Raw genomic sequence first — 20,751 nt, 5'->3', positions numbered from 1 at the left:
GTACTTATTTCTTTTGGGGGGTATCTTCTCTTTGATTTTTGGTGGTACTGTAGCAGTCTCTCACAGAAAAATGGTTGTTGGCTTTTAGCTTCGAAAATGGATTATACTTCTCTCTTCACGTCTGTATCTGTCTCGTTATTTTTGTGTCGTTTTTTCGTCTCTTTTTAGTTTACAAAAGCACGGTTTTTTATATTTCTCCGCCGGCTCGATAAACATGTCAGTTGTCTATATTTTATTTTAGGTGTGCATGCTTCTCATTGGCTAAATTGGTTTTTGATTATTTTCTTTTCGCTGACCGGAAGTGTGCGTGGGGGCCGATATGCAGAGATGCTTTTGCACACTTTTGTAAATCTCATTTTTTCAATAAAATTCAATTTTTTATTCTGAATTTGTTTCTAAATATGCCGTGTGTTATCTTGCTCTATCTCGTGACTAAACTTTCACTTGATGTATTATTATAAAAAGAAAATTTTCTTTGAAATAAGTTCTATATTTTTCTGTTGTGTTTATAATTAGATACATTTTCTTTTATCGTGTTACAAACACCTTTTCTCAGATATAATACTGAATTATTTATATATATATATATATATATATATATATATATATATATTCACTATTGAATTTTTTTACATTTTTGTATTCTTTATATTCAGTTTTGTCTATCATTTTATGCTATTATATTCATTTAATTTTTTAATTCCCTTTATCTCCATATATAATAAAATGACTGCAGAAATTCCCTTCTGGACCAAAATATCGTAGGTTTGCAACAACTAATGCCACATACAAATTCAATACATCTAGGCTAATAGGCACTATCTTATGTAACTTTCGAATACCTTTGCAGACACATTCAATCGTGATAATAAAATACTACATTACGTTCTAGGAGCAACATCATCACAATCACAACAGTGTTATAGAAAGGGACACCTATTTTTCTTTCTAAATATTTAGTCCTATCACCGCGACTACTAAACACCAGAAGGAAGTTTACACGTTTCACAGATTCTACACTTACACCGCCCATAACTGGTTAATACATACACAGATATACAATTAACTTTTCCGAAGTAGAATAAAAAAAATAATAAAGTCTCACTTGGGAAAGTCTGTTGCCTCTGATTGGTTGCCCGCTAATTCTCTTATTCTGGGATTAGATCATGCTAAACGAGCACTTCAGAACATTACAATATGGCGTCGCTAGGACAAATATTGATCATCAATTTCAGTTAATAGACATTTAATTTCCAACATATAACAACAGCGAACGATTATTCCAATCTTTTACATAACTAATTACTGTTTAGCTTCTTTGCTAAGACTGAAACACACACAAAAATACATATAGTCACTATATATAATAAAAGGCGCAGTTTTTCTCCACTGGACCATAATACCATAGGTTTACAATAACAGATGACACATACAGATTTATCAATTACCTTATTTAACTACAGAATGACATTTTAGACACATTAATTCATAATATTAAAACATGACATTTACTCCTAGGAAGTAATTCGAATTTTACCCCCTATTCCATAAGTCCTCTTATGACCCCATTCTTCACCGCATGAATTTATACTTTTTCCTACTTTCCTGTGTCTACACCGTCATCAATTGGCTACTGAATTCATACACATCGCGTACTCTTACCATTTCCATCTAGAAAATAATGATGTCTCCCTTTATGTATTCATTGGATTTCGATTGGCTGAACTCTACATTCTAGATTAATAGTATCAGCCTCAAAACTGAACACAATTCAATATGGCCTCTTCCGATTACATACATACGAAAGAGAAACCTACTAGCTTATTACTTATGGCATAAAACACACTGACAACGCATTACACATATATTTACACATTAAAAACGTTGCTTAGTGTGTCTGTGTGTGTGCCACTAAAATAAAAGACTGCATATACTTCTTCATGCGTGTGCTTGTATTTACACACTTACACATGCGTGTGTGTTTGTTTTTGTTTACTTGCATGCATGTGTTTGTGCATGTTTGTGTGTGCCATTAAACTAATAGGCCGCAAAAACTTGCACAAGCATGTTTGTGCTTCTACACATACATGTGCACATGTACATACATGTGTGTGTTCGTGTTTTTTTTTGTTTGTTTTATGGAGTACGTCTGTGTTTGTGTGTTGAGTGGGTAAGTTCGCGTGTGTGTGTGTGTGTGCGTGTGTGTGTGTGCCATAAAATTAATAAGCCATGTAAACTTGCACACGTGTATATTGGTGTTTATACACATACATGTGCGTATGTGTTTGCTTTTTTTGTTTTTGTTTTTGTTTTTCTTGCATGCGTGTGTGTTTGCTTTGAGTATGTGTATGTGCATGCGTGTGTGTGTGTTTTCTTTTTGCATATGTATTCTTTATGTTAACATGATCGTGCAGCATCAGAACAGATACTACACTGTCAGCCTTGGCCCAAAAACCAACTTATTATTATATTTACTGTTTCGAAGACGGCAGTAAATAAAATAATAAAATAATGCACAACTGACGAAATACTACTTTTTTGAAACTACATGTGAATTCATTTATGATTATGAAATTATTCAAAATTGCAGAAATACAACACACGTGCAATTGACTGAGGTCTTACCACAAATCCGGCATTCCTTTCCTAGAACCACTTTTTAACAATCTTGTTCCTAATGCCTGCTCTTATGCTGCACAAACAAAAGCTTCAGTACTCTTAGCCAGATATCTAGCTCTAAGCCATTGCTATGATCTTTCATCAGTCACTTCTGCTATATCCTGAAAGAACCTTCCGTGCATCTTCTTCCTAGCCAGTTCCTCTGCCCTTTCTCTATCCATACGTTTTAATAATAATAATAATAATAATAATAATAATAATAATAATAAGTAGTAGTAGTAGTAGTAGTAGTAGTAGTAGTAGTAGTAGTAGTAGTTAAATGCAATTGTTATGGCATCATGAAATTATTTTCAGAATGTTATAAAACTTTAACTACTTTAACAAAGTAATGTTCATTTAATCTCTAATTATTTTATGGTGGTCTACTCTATTTCTGGCTCTGAATAAAGTCGTTATACGGAAAAGGTGAAAAGGGGAACGAAGTGAGAAAGCAACATCCGTCAACCCTTTATTTCTGTTAATAAAATTTCATGTTAATTGCTTTCTGTTCGTATTAGTTCTTTCAGCCTTTAAGGTTGTATAAGCAAAAGTGTCATCTGCTCCTGGTAACAGGAGTTATCTCTCGTGATAACATGAAGTAACCAGGGAATGATCTTCTCTGATAGTTATATATAGAAGACGAATTTGCTGTTTATGTGGATCTTATAGACGAGTTGGAAGGACACGTCTTTCTATTTTAAAAATGTCGCAGCAAGTTATAAAATTATTGGATGTAGCTTTCAAAACGTTGTCTCTTTTAATGCACACAGACTTGCTAAGAATTCTGAGGCCAGAAGTGACTTTTTATTGGGCATTTTAAAGGTTTCCAAATCCCTTTAAAAATCCAAGATCCATGAAGTAATTCCTTCTTTTTTTGGGGATTAAACATAAGGTTATGCATAACTTGTATAGCGGCATATTAAACAACCGAGAAATTTTCCCGTAAATTTATAAATAAGTTAATTTATATATATATGTGTGTGTGTGTGTGTGTGTGTGTGTGTGTGTGTGTGTGTGTGTGTGTGTGTGTGTGTGTGTGTGTGTGTTGCTGTTAAAAGCAAAGGGTACGTCGGTTACACAACCAAAACTCTATCCCGTTAATTAACCATGCATAATATCGCCTTTCGTGCAATCTTTCAACATTTCCAAAAAAGCATAACTGCCCCATCTTCTAAGTCAGACAAATCTTAGTCCAAAGCACAGAGATAATACATTATGAAATAAACGTAAGAAAACTTAAAATACTTGAAGCCATCTACATAAAAATTCTAAAGCTTACAATTAACGCTGTCACTTTTAACATGAGCACAAACATCTTAAAGTGATTATCATAACCTCCAACTCACCCTTCTCCCTACGCGCGACCCACTTATTGTCCCCAGAACATAACTCACACATAGCTTCTCATACCGGATTTAGCAGCCCTCTGACACTAAACTGTTATTACTAAAAACTTTTCGTTTCTTTCTTTCTTTCTTTGTTAAAGATGCCGGCTATATCCGGAGAAAACGTTTCAAGAAATACTTATAGGATTATAATAATATTTTTGATCCCCACACAAATAAGATAATAAGAAAATGTGGAATATATAAAAGGTTTAATCAAACAGATGCTTTCTAACCTCTAAAGTAATGTTTATATATATATATATATATATATATATATATATATATATATATATATATATATATATATATATATATATATATTAGTGGAGCAGATTACCCAAACAATCGTTCATTTGATGATACAAGCATGAAATTTGGCATAAATATTCGCTGGATAGTAGATTTTAAGAAAAAAGTGCTTGCCATCTGAAATTCCAATATGGCGGCCATTTTCCAAGATGGCCGCCATAGGAGTCCAAATTTTGAAAAACTTCAGCATATTATTGTATAATACAGTGCGTTTATCGAGCTTAAGTTGGTTTTGTTGTCATAATATTACTCACTTTAAGCTCGTTCAGTGTTCTAGTTTTCCTGTAGAAGTTTGACAAGGGCAACTGCAAAGTTTAGTACAATGCAACCCAGTCTTTTTACATTTGCACCTTCCACCACAGTCAGTCTTGCATCCACATTTTGTCAGTTCACTGCAGCATCTTGAAATCGGTTCCTGTGAAGTCCACACAATTTTCCAAGAGTCATCTTCTTTTGACCATCCCCACTTTGAACGACACTGAAGTTCTGGATCACGTATGACACTTTGTCCCCAAACATGACCTGCTTGATAGGCAGCTCTTTTGGCATGTTCCTTGAGTGCATTTTGAGTTGGTGGGATTAAGTCATATGACCTTTGCTTCCATGCAAAGAGGTCAAGTCTTGCGTCATCTACTGATGAGGTTGCACTGGACCTATCATACATGAGAATTACATATTTCTCCAATACTTGTAGATCAAACTCCTCAATTTCAGATGGGCTGAGACTGAGTTTTGCAAATGTGGCTGAGACTTCATTAAATACATTCCATGTCTGCAAGGCTGTCTTTTTTCCCTTGCCATTGAAAGAAGATACAACATCACACCCTGTGAAGGCATGGAAGAACAACATTCCCTTGGATTTCTCTGGTCCTAGATTGGACACAAGGTCATGTATAGGAATCCACCTGGTGTGTTCCCCCTTACCGAATCTCACCCACATTTCCTGAAGACCAATTGCTGTGAGAGAAGGCATCATCGATATGGCAATTACTACAATGTCTGTGTCATTTGCATCAACCAGTACAGACTTGTAGCCCTCCTTAGCTACATGCCAAGCATGTAAGAATATCCGTGTGTCAGCCTCCTCATGCGTACAGGGTGCCAATTCTTCTAAGCTGAAGTTGGTGTAATTGGCACTGGTAAGGACGATTTCCTCCCTAGTCACAAGGACTGCATTGCTTGTGGTCATTTCAGCTATGGCATCGGCAAGGAAGTGGAAGAGTTCTGATTTGTTAGTGCTGTCTCGAAGGAAGCTCTTCCAGTTTGTAGGCGGTTTGCTCTTTGCGGTAACTCCTCCTGATGGCCTTTCCACGTTTAGATCTAGCTTCTGACTTATGGTATACATCAAAAATGATATCTGTTCTCTTGTGAGTGTGGCTGTAGTTCTGCACCAAGGGAAGAATATCGTTTTGGGCATATTCCTCAAATGTCTTTGGTGTTTTTGGTGCAACAGCATTCACCAGTGAAGCCCCATCAACAATCAGTACATCAGATTCTGGCTTGGACTCTGGAAGCTGGACTTGCCCTTGAAGAATTTCCACAAGATCTGACTTGGTACTTGGACGTAGGTTACCATTCTTGCTGAGAGAGGGGGAAAACGACTGGTTCTCACTCATGCTTGAAAAATTCCTGTAGATCACAACCTCTAGTTTGGCAAGAGATGAAAAGGCGAGAAAACAGGTGGCAATCCTCCTTTAGCAGTTTCTTCTCAGATTGTTTGCTTTGGCCAGTCCCCGTTTTGAAGAAATCTATGCTGTTCTTCTTGATGGACTGGTAGAAATATTGACCATCGTTAAGTTTATCCATAAACGTTTTGAACTGTTATTTCCCCTTCTGAAGATGTGTAGCAACACGTTCAGCCGCAGATGATTCTGCTATGTCCTTTGTGTCAAGGGTCAGCAGATCTCCTGTCACCTCAGTGAATGGATTGCCCATTTCCTCTAGGACCATGGTGAGCCTTTGAACCTTCTCAAGGAATGTCTTCTGAGCTGCAGGTGACTGTTCATGGTGACGAGTGTCACTCTTCACATTCTTACTCCCTGATGCTGTTTCATAGTCGGCCACCAACTTCCTTATTTCTGGCCCAGCCACCATCCATCTTCGAAGAGCTGCTGGATCTTCTGTCAGCCCAATAGCTCCACCATCTCCTTTGATGCTAGCATTATTTTGTTCGTGGGCTTGGTCAATGGCGACTGATGAGAAATGCCTGTCAGATTTGTGAACTACAAAGTTTCCATTTTGGAATTGTTGTGCAACCTCTGGGTGTTGCCTCTCTAAGCTCATCATATCTCGAAGATGAACTGGAAGCCATCGTGCATAATTAACATTGTTGTTTGCGAAGAAATAGGGTATCACTTCTGCCAGAGATTCACGATACAATGCGAAATTTCCCTCTCTGAAAGCACGTATCAGTGTCAGAATGGTCAGCTCCATGTTCAGAATCAAGAACCAAAACTGAAAAAGAGGACTCTCTTTACTGCGGAAGCCACACCACTCTTCAAAGGTGACAGTTTTCTCATCACTGTCTTCCTGTTCAACAAGATATGCACTGTAACCTTTCTTCAAGAGCTTGAATAAACTGCTTGCTGTAACCTGATGAGCTTGGCGAGTCTTTGTAACATTTGTAGCTGATAGAAATGAATCTGCAGAGCCTGAAGATGCTATTTCTGCCTCAACAAGTGCACCAGTCCATCCGCTGCCCTCTACAATTGACCCTATTGATTTAAAGGCTGTCATTTCAATATGTAGTCCACCAAACATTATTACAAACTTGTCCTCCCCATATATGTTTGGCCAATGCCACTGTATCTGTTTCGCCAGTGCATAGAGTGGCTGGTCTGCTGTTATAACGGGTGTTTGTCCTGAGTTGAGGAATGACACAGTTTCCTTGATTTTGTCCATAGCATACTTTATGGTGGCAACACTGTGTGCTTGATCTCGCAGAAGGGGCAGCAAAGCATTTCTACTAGTCACAAATTCTGCTCTTTGGTTGCTTGCATGATGGGCAGACCATGTTACATTTGGTGAACCATCTACATCAGTGGTATTATGGACCTTTTCCAACCATTCATTTTCAAGCTTGACCTCCTCTTGGAAAAGACTGGGATCTGGAAGTGAATAGTCATCACGGATGCTTGGTTCTGGATTCTTCTTACGGAAGAAGGCTGGTGGAATATTTGTATATGACTCTGGAAGATCCGGGACCTTCTTCGTCCGACCTTCTGCAACATTGGCCAAGATGCGTGCTTCTCCTACATTATCTGAACTTGGGTGCTGGAACATTGAAATACTTGTACCATGGAAAGATGTGCTTGATGTTGTTGCTGTTGGGTTGTGATCTATGTTATCTACAGCAGATGTTGTGAACAGCCCTTTCCTCAAATTTGGTGGACACACGACATCATCTTCCACATATTGCTTTACAACAGTCTCACCCAACTGTCCTGATATTTCCAAAACTCTGTCATAAGATATGCTTATTCCATTCTCATGCAGCTTGTCGATCAGTTGTCTCTTTCTTGGCTTTGCAAAAACTTTCATTCCAATATAAACAGCAAATGGTGTTTTACGGTCTTTGGCATGTCTTTGAGATTTCGAACCTTCCCTGTACTTTGAGTAACAGTTGAACTGCAGTAGTTGAGCAATGGCCACATCTGACTGCACAATACCATGATTCAGATGGGAACTTATGTCCACCCCATGCTCAATACTGCAAACAAACTGCAGAAGTGCTTGGGGAACGGCTTCCTCACCAAACCCTGAATTTTGTCTTGTGAGCCAGCATCTCTTTCCGGATGATATCAGCAGCTTTAGCCAGATGAATGGCTTCACTGTACTTGCTAGCATCAGATAGAATGGTGCTTACATCTTTTCTGAATGCAAGAAGGACATCTCGCCCTTTCTTATGTGCTTCAAGCTCAGGGATCCTAGAGAGTAACTGCTCTTTTAATCTGGTAGAATTGACCTCTGGGGATTCCACACCTAGTTGTTGCAGCCGGCGCTTGTAAAGTGAGGCTAGATCAGCAAGTCGAAATATCACTGGTGTTGTTTCTGTACCGGTAACCATGCTATCCATGATGTAGATCACAAGCTCTGAAAACGCTAGGGGGTAAACGTCTTTCCCTTGACCACTGTCATTCTCCTCTTGCTTCATGACATTAAGATGTGCTCGCTCTGATTAGTATAACTGTGCCAAGCATCGAGGGTGATACTTCAGCTCTTGGGCAACAACATCACCAGCACTTAACTTTGCTAGGAGCTTTCCATTGTTTAGGGTCCAGGCACACTGATTAAGCCTTTCATTCAGCTGCATGGTCATTGCCTGTCTTAAATTTGATATTTCATCATCTTCTTCACATAAGAAGCACTGTACCTCTGGAGGGTCTGAGGTCCTTTGTCTCTTCTCACTGTTCTCTTCTGTGCCTGATGTACTGGGGGTTATTTTCCTTTTCTGTCCTCTTGACAGCGTTGTGTTATTGAACAATAGTCGGCAGCTTTGGTGATATTTTGCTTTATTTCGTATCAGTGTGGCTTCTATGCCTTCTCCTCCATCTAACCGTTCTGGATTAAAGGGTATTGGCATATCATTAAGGGCATAAAACAAAGGCACATTTTTTGCAATTTTCGCATATCCAACATAGTCCTGTTTCCTCTGGAATGAGCTAAGAGGTGAAATTAGAGTTTCATCTCTTTTGTCAACCTGACAAAGGCAACATTTACTCCAGTCAGTTTGCTGTCTAGTTTTGGCATCCATCGTAAGAGTCGTTGAAGTGGTGTAGGCCGAGGGTTTATCCTTTTACCACCTTACCACCTTTGCTCACTTTGATGTATGGGATACAGTTAGGTTCATGCTGCTGCCCTACACCTAACCCGATCGTTCATCCAATATCATTTAAATCCTGTGCGATCTGTACACCATCCGGATAACAATAAAGCCCGTGTCATCCTTGGCTCGGCTCTCCCACGCTGGCACATCCTGTCAATCCAGGTGCGGCTATCCAACCTTAGGGGCTGGCTAGATAGCATTTGGGATACTAAACTGGAGTTTAGCTGATATTGAACCCCATGCTGAGTTCCACAGCAGTGTCTGTCACCAGTGTGCCCTGGTAGTGAGCGACATACAGTCTCGTCATAATATTCTGCAAAATTCTCCTTCTCTGGAAAAAACGGTGGTACTTAATTTGATCCTCGTGAGATGTGCCGCCTTGGTCACAATTTCTCAATGGGTTGATTCAGGGGCTTGTATGGAGTGAGGAAGGTAACGGAATTAAGAACACCTGATTTCTTCAGGATGGCTAGCATGGTTTGTAAGCCTTTTTGGGGCATTTTATAGGCAAAAACAGGTTATCCACTTTGTCATCCTTGCATTAGCAGTCCTTTTTAGGCATAAAAGTTGGAAAAAATGAACGTTTATGGAAATTTGTGGTTTGCTGGCGGCCATCTTGAAAAAAATGGTCGCCATATTGGAAATTTTTATGGCCAGCACTTTTTTCTGAAAAAGTAACTTACAGAGACTATTGATGCCAAATTTCATGCTTGTATCACCAAATGAACGATTATGGCAAAAAATCACATTAAGCTGCTCCACTATATATATATACACAAATCTAAAAAGATATAAAAATATGGAAAAATATATATGTATAAATAAATATATGAAAAATGGGGGTAAGATAAAAATGAGATATGTAAGTAAGTACACGTATATACACATCTACATATGGACACACATACGCACATATATATGACCCATGCATACACGCACCTATACATATATGAATAAATACATATAAATACAAACATACGCATAAATATAAATATATACACACATATACCTAGACCCACATATATACATACATATACAGAACATACAGGAGCATATATATGTACATGCACATGCATACGCATAGATTTGGGGACCAAGTAATTAACCTGAAGTTAGTAAAAGAAAAACAAGTGAGTAAGGTATATTAATAATGGTGTTCTGAGTATATATATGTGTATATAAATGCATAAATAAGTAGGTGAATTGGTAATATAATTAATTTATGAGTAATCAGGAGTATTTCAGGCTATATTCCTAGCAAGTAATGGGGAGTGTGGGTTCTAGATGCTTATATGGTTAATAGCTGATGGTCCCGGGAATGAATAATTATAGAGTTTGTGGTGAGGTCTAGGGTGGTTTTCTGGAGGTTAAATATTTCCCTTATGCCCCTAGGTTGATGTATTTGATTTTAACTATATTATAAAATATATTACAGACTATCCCATGCCAGTACTTATATGAGGATATCTATATAAGATATATACACATGTATATAAATGCAATATTCTCCAACACACTGGGGAAATTGTATTGGGAATACGTGTATAAATTTAACTCAAAAGGGCAATGGACTAGGCAATTGTATGGTAAAAAGTTTAAACTGATAATATTCGGAGGTATAAGGTATTTTGTCGGATTTAGGTGGGGGTAGGGTGAAAGTGTATAGTAGGATCTGGTATAGGGAGAATGGGGTAAGAGGGTTTAAGCGTGTAGATGTTACAGTAATTAGTTGTATGTGGTAGATGGTAAAAACGTTGTCTGAGGGATGTTTCAGAAAGGTGCATAATTGCTAAGGAGGTGGGATTTGTAATGACGATAGTTTATGATAGTTTCGTGTTTCCTATTAAGTAATTTATCGCTATCTTTAAAATTAGAGATAAAATGTTTTTCGTTTAGTCAAAGGAGGCAGATTTTTTTAGGATTTCCCAAGTAATGGTTGGTGTACGGTTATTTTGGATTAGATTTAGATAGTGAGAAGTTACTGAGGTTTTGTTAGGATGGTTGGGGTTTGTAAAGGAGCATTTATGTACTTTAAATCTGTCTTTAAAAGAGGTGCCAATATTTTTTTTTTGTCGTTTGGGTTTTCTGCGGAAGCAATTATAGCTTTATATACTACTTCTTTGAGTAGACATTGTTGATTAAGTGGGTATTCTGATTGGTTGGTGCAATTACAATTAGTATTGTTGGTGTTTTTGTATTTTTATCAATGTTAAGTATCTTCCTATTATGTTTCTTGTTTATTTTTTCCAAGTTATCAGTACAGCTATAGCTAAGTTTAATTGTGTTTTTGTTAAAGATTTTGTGTAGTGTATGATTATGTGGGAAGTGGGTGGTTTATAAGTTGATAAAACATTTTTCCTAATTTGGTTTTGACCATTATATTGAAGGGGGCTTAAACCTAATGACTTTTCTAGATCTATTTTTTCTTTTTTTTTAAATATTTGAGGAGTTTGGTTTAGTGTAATTAATGGTCGGATTTGGGTATCCACTTTTCCTAAGAGCATTTTCATAGAATAGTTTATGTTTGTTGAATATTTATAGTTTAGAGGAATTAGTGCTACGTCTTTTTTCGACAGAATTGGGGATATGTTTAATGATATGTTTTGACTGATTTGATAGTGGGTGTATATAAAGTGGATAGGCATTATCTTTGGCGTATGGTTCATATGAGTTATTCAAGCGGTTGAGTCATATCGAGAAAGTTGACAGTTTTTACGTTAAACTTAATATCTACTTTTGGGCCTATTCTATTCATTTCCTTAGTTAATGTTTTGTTTTCTCACATTTCGGGCCATTTGAATTTTCGACTACAATAAGGCCATCGTCTCTATATACACTCGTGAACAAAAAAAATGGGCCATGATTAAAATTGGAACAAAAAAAAAATGGGCCACGATTGAAATTGGAAAGAAAACAATTTTTAAAATTTTTATCACTTGTTTGCTAAAAATTAGCTGTTATTAGTATTTTTCAGATTATTAGTATTAAAGATGAGTCCAAGAAAAGTAAGACGACATCTTGACGAAAAAATTAAAAACCGAATTGCAGGCAAATTTGACTTACAAGCAGATTTTCGACATTTTGAAAGAAGAAAAGGTGGCAACATCTCTTTCAGCTGTGAAGAGAATTGGGCAAAGGTTCGAAATTGAAGGCACAGTGAGCAGGAAAGTTGGTTCTGGTCGCCCCAGAGCATCCACAATGAAGGACGATCACAGGCTTAAAATGACCGTTTTGAAGGATCGCAAAAAAACTTATGTTGACCATAGCAAACAATTCGAAACAGCAAAAGGAAATTCTCTTTCTAGAGTGACAATATCCAGAAGGATGAAGGAAATAGGATTTTCATCAAAAAGATGTGCAAAAAAAACTTTTTTAACTAAGAAGAACATCAGCGACAGAAAGACATTTGCATCATGTTATGGTACGAAAGATGCAGATTGGTTTAGAAATGTTTTCTGCTCGGACGAATCAAGATTTTGCCTTGCCAGTATGCCCCTGAACGTTGCATCCGAAGATCCGGAGAAAGATTTTCACCGAATTGCATAAAAACCACAGTAAAACATGGAAACGGAGGAATAATGGTATGGGGGACCTTTTCTGCTGCAGGAGTTGGGGAAATTATCAGATGTGATGCGTCAATTAATGCCAAAGAATACATTCAAATATTAGAAAGAGGTCTATTACCAAGCATCCAGAAGTTAGAAATGAACAATGACATTATTTTTCAACATGATAATGCCCCTGCACACACAGAAAAAGTCACAAAGAAGTGGCTTACTGATAATTCAATTGATGTGATGTTTTGGCCTGGCCAAAGCCCAGATTTAAACCCAATGGAAAATATTTGGGCTATAATATCTCGTGCATTAGTTAGAAAAACTTTTTCCAACAAAGAAAAATTATGGGAAGCAGTACAAAGAGAATGGAATAACATCTCCTCTTCACAGTGCTCCAAGTTGGTTGAGAGCATGATAAAAAGAATTGATCTTTTAAAAAGATCTAAGGGCAATTCCATTCCATACTAAGTTTTTATTAAAGTAAATATCTTGCTCTTTATATTTTTTACTCATTTTCGTTTATTATTTAATTGCATTTTTTGTAATGCAGCTTTTTGTGCAATAAATTGTAAATTTCTTTCCTGGCCCATTTTTTTTTTGTTCATGAGTGTAGTCCTAGGTTTTTTTTATTTAATTTTTTTTGTGAGATTGTACAGAATAAAGAGGCCAACTAGATCAGTTGCTTTTGCTGAGACTTAGAATCCATTGAGATTTCAAATGATCCGGATTTATTCTTCTTAGTCCATTAGGTGTCTTGGCTGGTTAATACCGTTTTTCTAGATTTTTTACTAATGTTTATTTCGGATTGTTGTAAGTCGGAAAGTAGAGAAGCGAAATCTAAAACTTCAACAAAAAGTTCCTTTGGTATGGAAGAATAATAGCTTCCACTATCGAACTGGATAAAAGCAGCCTTTTTTATTTTGGATATTATTGAACCATTTAATGGTGTCATTGGTGTTAATCCATTGGTTTAATTCATATTTGGTTTTAATTTGTAGATTGATTCTTTCTAGTATTCTTTTCCTTATTCTTCCTATTTCGGGCTTTGTGGGATTTATAAGTCTCGTTTGGGGCTTTGTTTCAAAATTGAGTTTATGGTCCTTAATCAGAATGTATGCTTCTTTTTTTTTTTTTAGTTTTCCGACTCTGTTGCTAATGTTGAGTGTGCCATTAATGTTTTTGCTGTCTATATTAATGTCTTTAATTATTTATTTTTATTTTATTTTATTATATATATATATATATATATATATATATATATATATATATATATATATATATATATATATATGTTACTACTACTACTACTACTACTACCACCTATATCTACCTACATGCATATTTTATTTATAATTTTATACCTATTCAATCCATGCCCGGAAATTTTTAATTTAATTTTTATTTTAATTTAAATTACTTAATTTCCTTTGCAGCAAATGTATTTAAATAAGTAATTCACTTAAATTGGATGTAACTTTGCTTATCTTAAGAGGACGCATCTTAGTTACTCCGAACAAGGCTCCTTTCCTCCACCAATCTGTGTAAATCCTTAACGTGTCAAATTCCATATAACATAACAACTTATTAGTGATAATTACCCACCTATTTCATTTGTATTTCCCTCTCTTCATTCAACACTTGCCTTCCCCTCTTCCTCTCTCCACCTACTCCTCTTCTTCTCTCCACCTACTCCTCTTCCTCTTTCTTTCTCTCTCTCTCCATATACTAAAACTCCGTGTCGTGTCTGGCTAAAGTTTATATATATATATATATTTACGCAGTGATCATCACTTATCAAGGCCCGGAAGCCACTAAGGGATAAAGGTTATTGCAAGTACATTACGTTAGTGTGGAGATTTGATGAAGTGTTTAATTAAGGGGGCAGTTCATTAGGAATTTGTTAACGTTGGACTTGAAGACATCCAAGTTGTAGTCCAGTGGGAAGCAGGCAGACGGAACAGAGTTCCACAGGCGTGCAGTTCAAAGAAAGAAGCTTTGTTCATGGAATCCACGTTTTGATTTAGGCACAGATAAAAAGTGGGGGAAACTTTTCACAGTGGATTCAGCTAGATGGGTGTTTATAGTGATTCAATGAAATTTTTTTTAAAAACTTTATTTAAATCAAGGATTTTTTATTATTCCAAGTAAGGCAAAGAATACTTTAGAAATTTTATCTCCTTATTCTATATGGTTTCGATGCCTACCATCTCTTCAGAGGAGAAAATAAAAGCAAATAGTCACATAGCAGGGGAAATTGAAGAAAAGGATATAAAGGTTTAGTTCCAAATTGTGCAATAAAATCCAAAGTAACTGTCCTTTAAAGCAGTGAGGTAATGAGATCCAAGCTGCATATTGTGTAATCCACATCATAGAATAGAAATCCAGAGTATTTTCTTGTGTTTACATCTAGACACTAGTTCATTCTTGGCATTTATTATGGGTTTATTGAAGGTGATAATGTTAACTGCTTCGGATATACAAATATTGCAAAATTTGTCCCCTGGGGTATATGATCTAAATTTATTCAGTATACGCCATTTAATTGAATAGGGAATTTTCTTGTTTTCCAGGCCATTGATTAATGTAGTTAAGGATGTGCTATTATCATTGTTTTGAGATCTTTCAATTCTGAAAGAGTGCAAGTTGTTTTAAATTCTTACTTTAATTAAGTTAGAGGATCCGCCTATATAAGTGAATGTTTTCCTTGTTTTATTATTGTTTATTGGTTCATTTATCTCAGTGTTGGGGAATCTTATATTGGGGAGCTGAGTTGAGAGGGGGCCTGAAGATGTATTACGCGGGGGCTATTTAATCCTATTCTGATTTTCACTGGGAATTATGTTATTGGATCCGTTAATCTGGTTTTTGTTGTTGTTATTGTTATTATTAAAACCCAGACCATATGTTTCCCTATATATACTTGCATCCTGGGTACTTCTACTCTCTTCATTATTTCCCCCATTAGATTTATTGTTTGCATGTTTTGGTTATTGCGTGACTGTGCAAGCGTATACCACGTCTTTGTGTATGCAATCGTTATTGAGAGGGCATTAATTTTTATTTTGGCAGTTACATTTGTTACTAGGTATTAGATCAACTGGGATGTTCTGCGCTTGTTTAATTTTCCTGTTATTCGTCAAAATTATTGTCTGTGCTAGATTAGGCATTGTAGAGTATGAAATTTTTATAGAGTTTTTGTTTTAATATAGTACTATACTTATGCGGTATTTAAAGCATTTTTCATTATTTGAAAGAATTCTTTTGGTATATTAGTTTTACATTGGAGCTGAAAGGAGGATTGAACTAAATGCCCTTTTTACGTCTTACTTTTCTATTTTTATTAAATTGCTTTTGGTTTGGGATTGTGTAGGGGGCTGTATCCTTGGTGTGGAAGTTAATATTGTTAAGAGCATTTTGGATTATTTTATTGTTGTTCCTTTTTATTGTCATATTATGGGCAATCACTGAATTTAGCTTTCTCACTAAAGGGTCTTTTTGTTATAGTCTATGCATTCTTTATATCCTGAGTTCTTTAAAGCATTGTTGTAGAATGTCGATACTTGGTCAAAGGCTTTTTTTGTCCACTGATAAATTTGATATTCTTTTGGAGATCGATGGAACTATTGACTTGATTATTGACTTTGGATGACTAGACTGTTTATGTACATAAAATAGGTTTAGATTTGGTTTATGGTACGGGGTGTAAGATTCATAACATAGATTCAAAGAGACATCTAAAAAATTGGCTGTTTTTTTATTTGGGTTAACTTCAATTGTTTATCCAAAGTTTTTGAAAAATTTGTGTAGTTCTTTAATAGTGTTATTGTATTGTCTTGGTCTCGCGGGGGTAACGAATAATGCATCATCCCTGTAATACATAGATTATTATGACCAGTAATATTTTGTAAATCTTATAATCACAGGTTTCCATACCAGCTGATTGTTGGATAAATCTATTCAGAATTTTATATATAAGATAGTATCATATAAATTTTGTCTCGGTATTTACTTCAACAGTGCTCTGAATACATGAGTAGAGCTATGTATAAAGTATACTTATCTCAAGTAAGCTACATGGAAACGTTTGTATTTTATTCAACAAAAGAATTCATCAGGATAAAAACATTTAGTATACAAATATATTGTTATAATACAACTGGAAGAATACCCATCCCAGAACAAAAAAAATAAATTTTCTCAATAGAAAAGATTTTCAAATATATATCCCTTTACAAAGAGTAAAACCATAGTATAATGCTGCTAAACTTTTTATCTACAACCCAGTTTCGATCAATATCGATTATATAATTTGGATTCTAGAAAATGTCTCAAATTTAAGGTTAAAGCTTAAGAAGCTTTCAGAAGAAATTTGAAGTTCAATCCCAGACAACGTGGCGTCTGCCTGCCAGTTTATAATAATCGGTTAATTATTTTGAAAGTGAATCCTGAGCATGCAAATGTATGAAGATATATTTTATTCATAAATAAATGCTGAGGACGATGAGTGAAAAAAACAATTTACAAAACCGCCGACTTTTGAAATAAGTGTACGTTTAAAAGTCTGTTGCATGATAAAAGTTTAATTGCAGAGTGATCTAAAGAACCGTTTAAAGAAACTTTCGACTAAGTTTTTAGTGCATAAATGTTTTAGGCGTTAAATTTTCAAGGAATAAATGTTTTTTTTCTGATCATTTCGCAATTTAAGTTTTGCAATGGCTTCTATAGGTGTTCCAAAATATGACACTTTCGCTTATGTTGCAACACATTTTGAGGTATATAATACAAAATAATAAATTTAATAATTATTTTAGCATCAATTAAACGTTTAATTGTAATGAATTATTAAAATATTATTGAATATCTCTTGTAATTTGATTGGTTGAAAGGAACAGTTAATTTGAATTTTAGTTCAATCGGTTGTTGATACATAAAAACCATCGTTCACTCGCACCACTGTTTCTAACCATAGCATACACATCTTAAACATCTTTTAACAAACCATCCAACTATCCCAACTTATTTCTCTATACTACTACTGCTACTACTTCGACTTCTGTGGGCTCTCGCTCTCTCCTCTCTCTCTTTCTCTCTTTCTCTCTCTCTGTCTCTCTCTCTCTCTCTCTCTCTCTCTCTCTCTCTCTCTTTGTCGTTAATTTCAATATATGAGCGTCAGACAGCTTATTAGTCAACTGATCGATGTTTAAGTCTGATGTGACTTGCAAATGAAGCTACTAACAGTATTGGAATGTTGATTACAAGACAAGGTGACTGATATTGATGATAATGCATTTGTCCTTAGTCTTGTCTCCAGATGATGTTTATGGTGTACTTTTCTGAATTGTTTAAAGCCTCTGTGGAATCTGGCTCTGTACGTTTATCGATCATGGCCTGATTGCTCAAAGGTGCTTTATAATATACACAAATTTTCAAGATGGATTTTAGTTTGTCGTTATACATAAACGACGGCACTTCCACATTCCTTTTACCTTTTTGCAAAGTAGATGTACAAATTTATATAAGAACTTAATAAGTAATTATATATATATATATATATATATATATAATTACTTATTATTATATTACATAACTTATTAAGTATTAATTGGTGTGTCAACGTGATTGTGCCATATATATATATATATATATATATATATATATATATATATGGCACAATCATGTTGACACACCAATTCTCGTTAAGCAATGATGAGCCTGGCCAGTATCAGATGGGTAACCATTTGGGAATGCTAGGCGCTGTATGTACTGCGCTAGGAGCTAGGATGACGAAATTTCCAGGTTGGTATCTGGGGGCGTGTATAATCCATTGGGAGAGATTCTCCCTCAGTCTTCGTTAAGACATGTATCTAGAAGAATGAAAACTCTGATGTAAAAACCTGAAGTCTACTGTATGCTCTGTCCTGTGGCAGCTATTGCATCGACTGAGATTAGCAATTGTACTAAAAAGTGTGGTTGGTTTTGCACAAAGCCTTCACTACCAAAAACAAATCATCTGTGTGGATATCTGAATAATTTAGCTGTTGTGGCAGATCTAATACGTCGAAATCGACAGGAGTGTCATATATATATATATATATATATATATATATATATATATTATGCATCCCCAAACCCTTGTGTAGAACGTCATCATTGTACGCATTAACAAGCTAAGTCATCATTTCGTGTGTTTACTATAGTCTGGGTCAATTTCTGTGGAAGAGTATTTATGCAGAAATTTATGAATAACTAAAAAAAAATGGATAAAAAACAATATAAGACTTAACTTTTGTAAAACAAATAGATTTTTAATAACGAACTACACAGGCGATAAAATTGATTCAAACCTGCTCTGTTGATACATGTATCTAAAGACGCTGTTGCTTACAAGCCTCCGTACTTTTTTAGAAAAAAGGCACAAAATTTGATTATCACCCTCTGTCATTTTAAATAATCAAATCCAAACGAATTTTTTAGTCGATTTTGCTTTTGCAATTTTTATTATCTTAAGTCATATATTCTATTATATGATTATATTTTTTTTAATTATTGGAAACTTGTTGCATAAAAAATATGTTTAAACGTCATATTGTATAATATTTGAATTTAATATCATTTAAAGCTTTTTTTTTAAATAATTTTTCGAATTCTGTTGTTTTTTTTTATGTTGTTGTAATTAAAATAATTATATTACCAAGAAAAAGAATTATCAAGAAAAAATGTTTAAGCCCCCCTCTTTGGGTAGAGCACTGTCGTAAATAATCTCACCCACTACTTAATTGCCTGAAAATGCGAAGCTCGTTGTTTGTTTGTTTACGAACAGACGGTTTGAGCACTATAAAAGTGGTGGCGAGTGTCTCTTTAAATAGACATTCCAACGAGTTATTTACGGGTGTCGATTCCATGGTCGAGTGGGAGAACTGCCGACTGTCAACACGACGGTTCCAGGTTCAATCCTTGGCTTGGGAGAGATGCTAGTCTAGCGGCACTGTGATACAACGAAACAGGACTGTATGTCGATGATTACAAATATATATATATATATATATATATATATATATATATGTATAGATATCGCATTGACACACTGATTCCTGCTGTATCACTGACGTTAAGCATTGTTGAGCCTGATGGTATCTGATTGGTGACTATTTGGTAATACTAAGCACTGTATGTAGGAGGATGTCGACACACGGTAGCCCCTGCATCCCACCTAGCTTCCAGCTGTCTCAACCCTGTCCTGCCACTGGATCAGGCTGGTTGGAACGAGAGTTAGGCACAAACCAGCTTCACTTAAAACAAACTCCCAGCATGTGTCATCCATCATCACTAGGATGATCTGATAATCTTTGTTGTTCCGACAAACATCACTCGGTAAATTAATGAAAAGTGAAAATCACTTTTTCTTTAAATGATGACATCATGAAAACATGTAATGACAGCAGGGGGAATAACTATATAGCTATTTCTATGTTATTTCCATACAGCTATACAGTTATTTCCATGTTATTTCTATGCAGCTATATAGTTATTTCTATGTTATTTCTATGCAACTATATAGTTATTTCCCATGTTTATAGTTATATGGCAACTATATAGTTATAATAACTATATAATTATTATTTTAAGGTTGATAATAAAACTACTAGTTCTTCATCGTATGCTTCCCCAAACATAATGTTATCACACTATAACAAGTGAGAGATGGGTGACTTGTTTAATTAATTACAAATTACGCCGAATTAGAAGAATTACAATGGAATTATTTCGAAGATAACGCAATTCAAGGATGGAGGAATATTTTAGCATGTATTTTGTGTGATAAAATATGTATGAAAACGTATTAAGGGGAAAAATGTTAATAACCTCAGCTTTATTGTTTATAGATTTTCTCCTCTTTACATCTATAAATTTGTTTTCTAATGTTGTCGGCTGGTTCTTTTTTTGTTGTTTTTTTTTTATTAATTAAATCATCATGTGAATCGAATAAAACTCATTTTATATTTTACAAGTTCTT

The sequence above is a fragment of the Euprymna scolopes genome, chromosome 16, assembly GCF_053919585.1.
Source record: "Euprymna scolopes isolate OS-2025 chromosome 16, ASM5391958v1, whole genome shotgun sequence".
NCBI lineage: Eukaryota > Metazoa > Mollusca > Cephalopoda > Sepiida > Sepiolidae > Euprymna > Euprymna scolopes.
The sequence above is the reverse complement of the archived record's forward strand: the minus strand, read 5'-3'. Positions refer to the sequence as shown.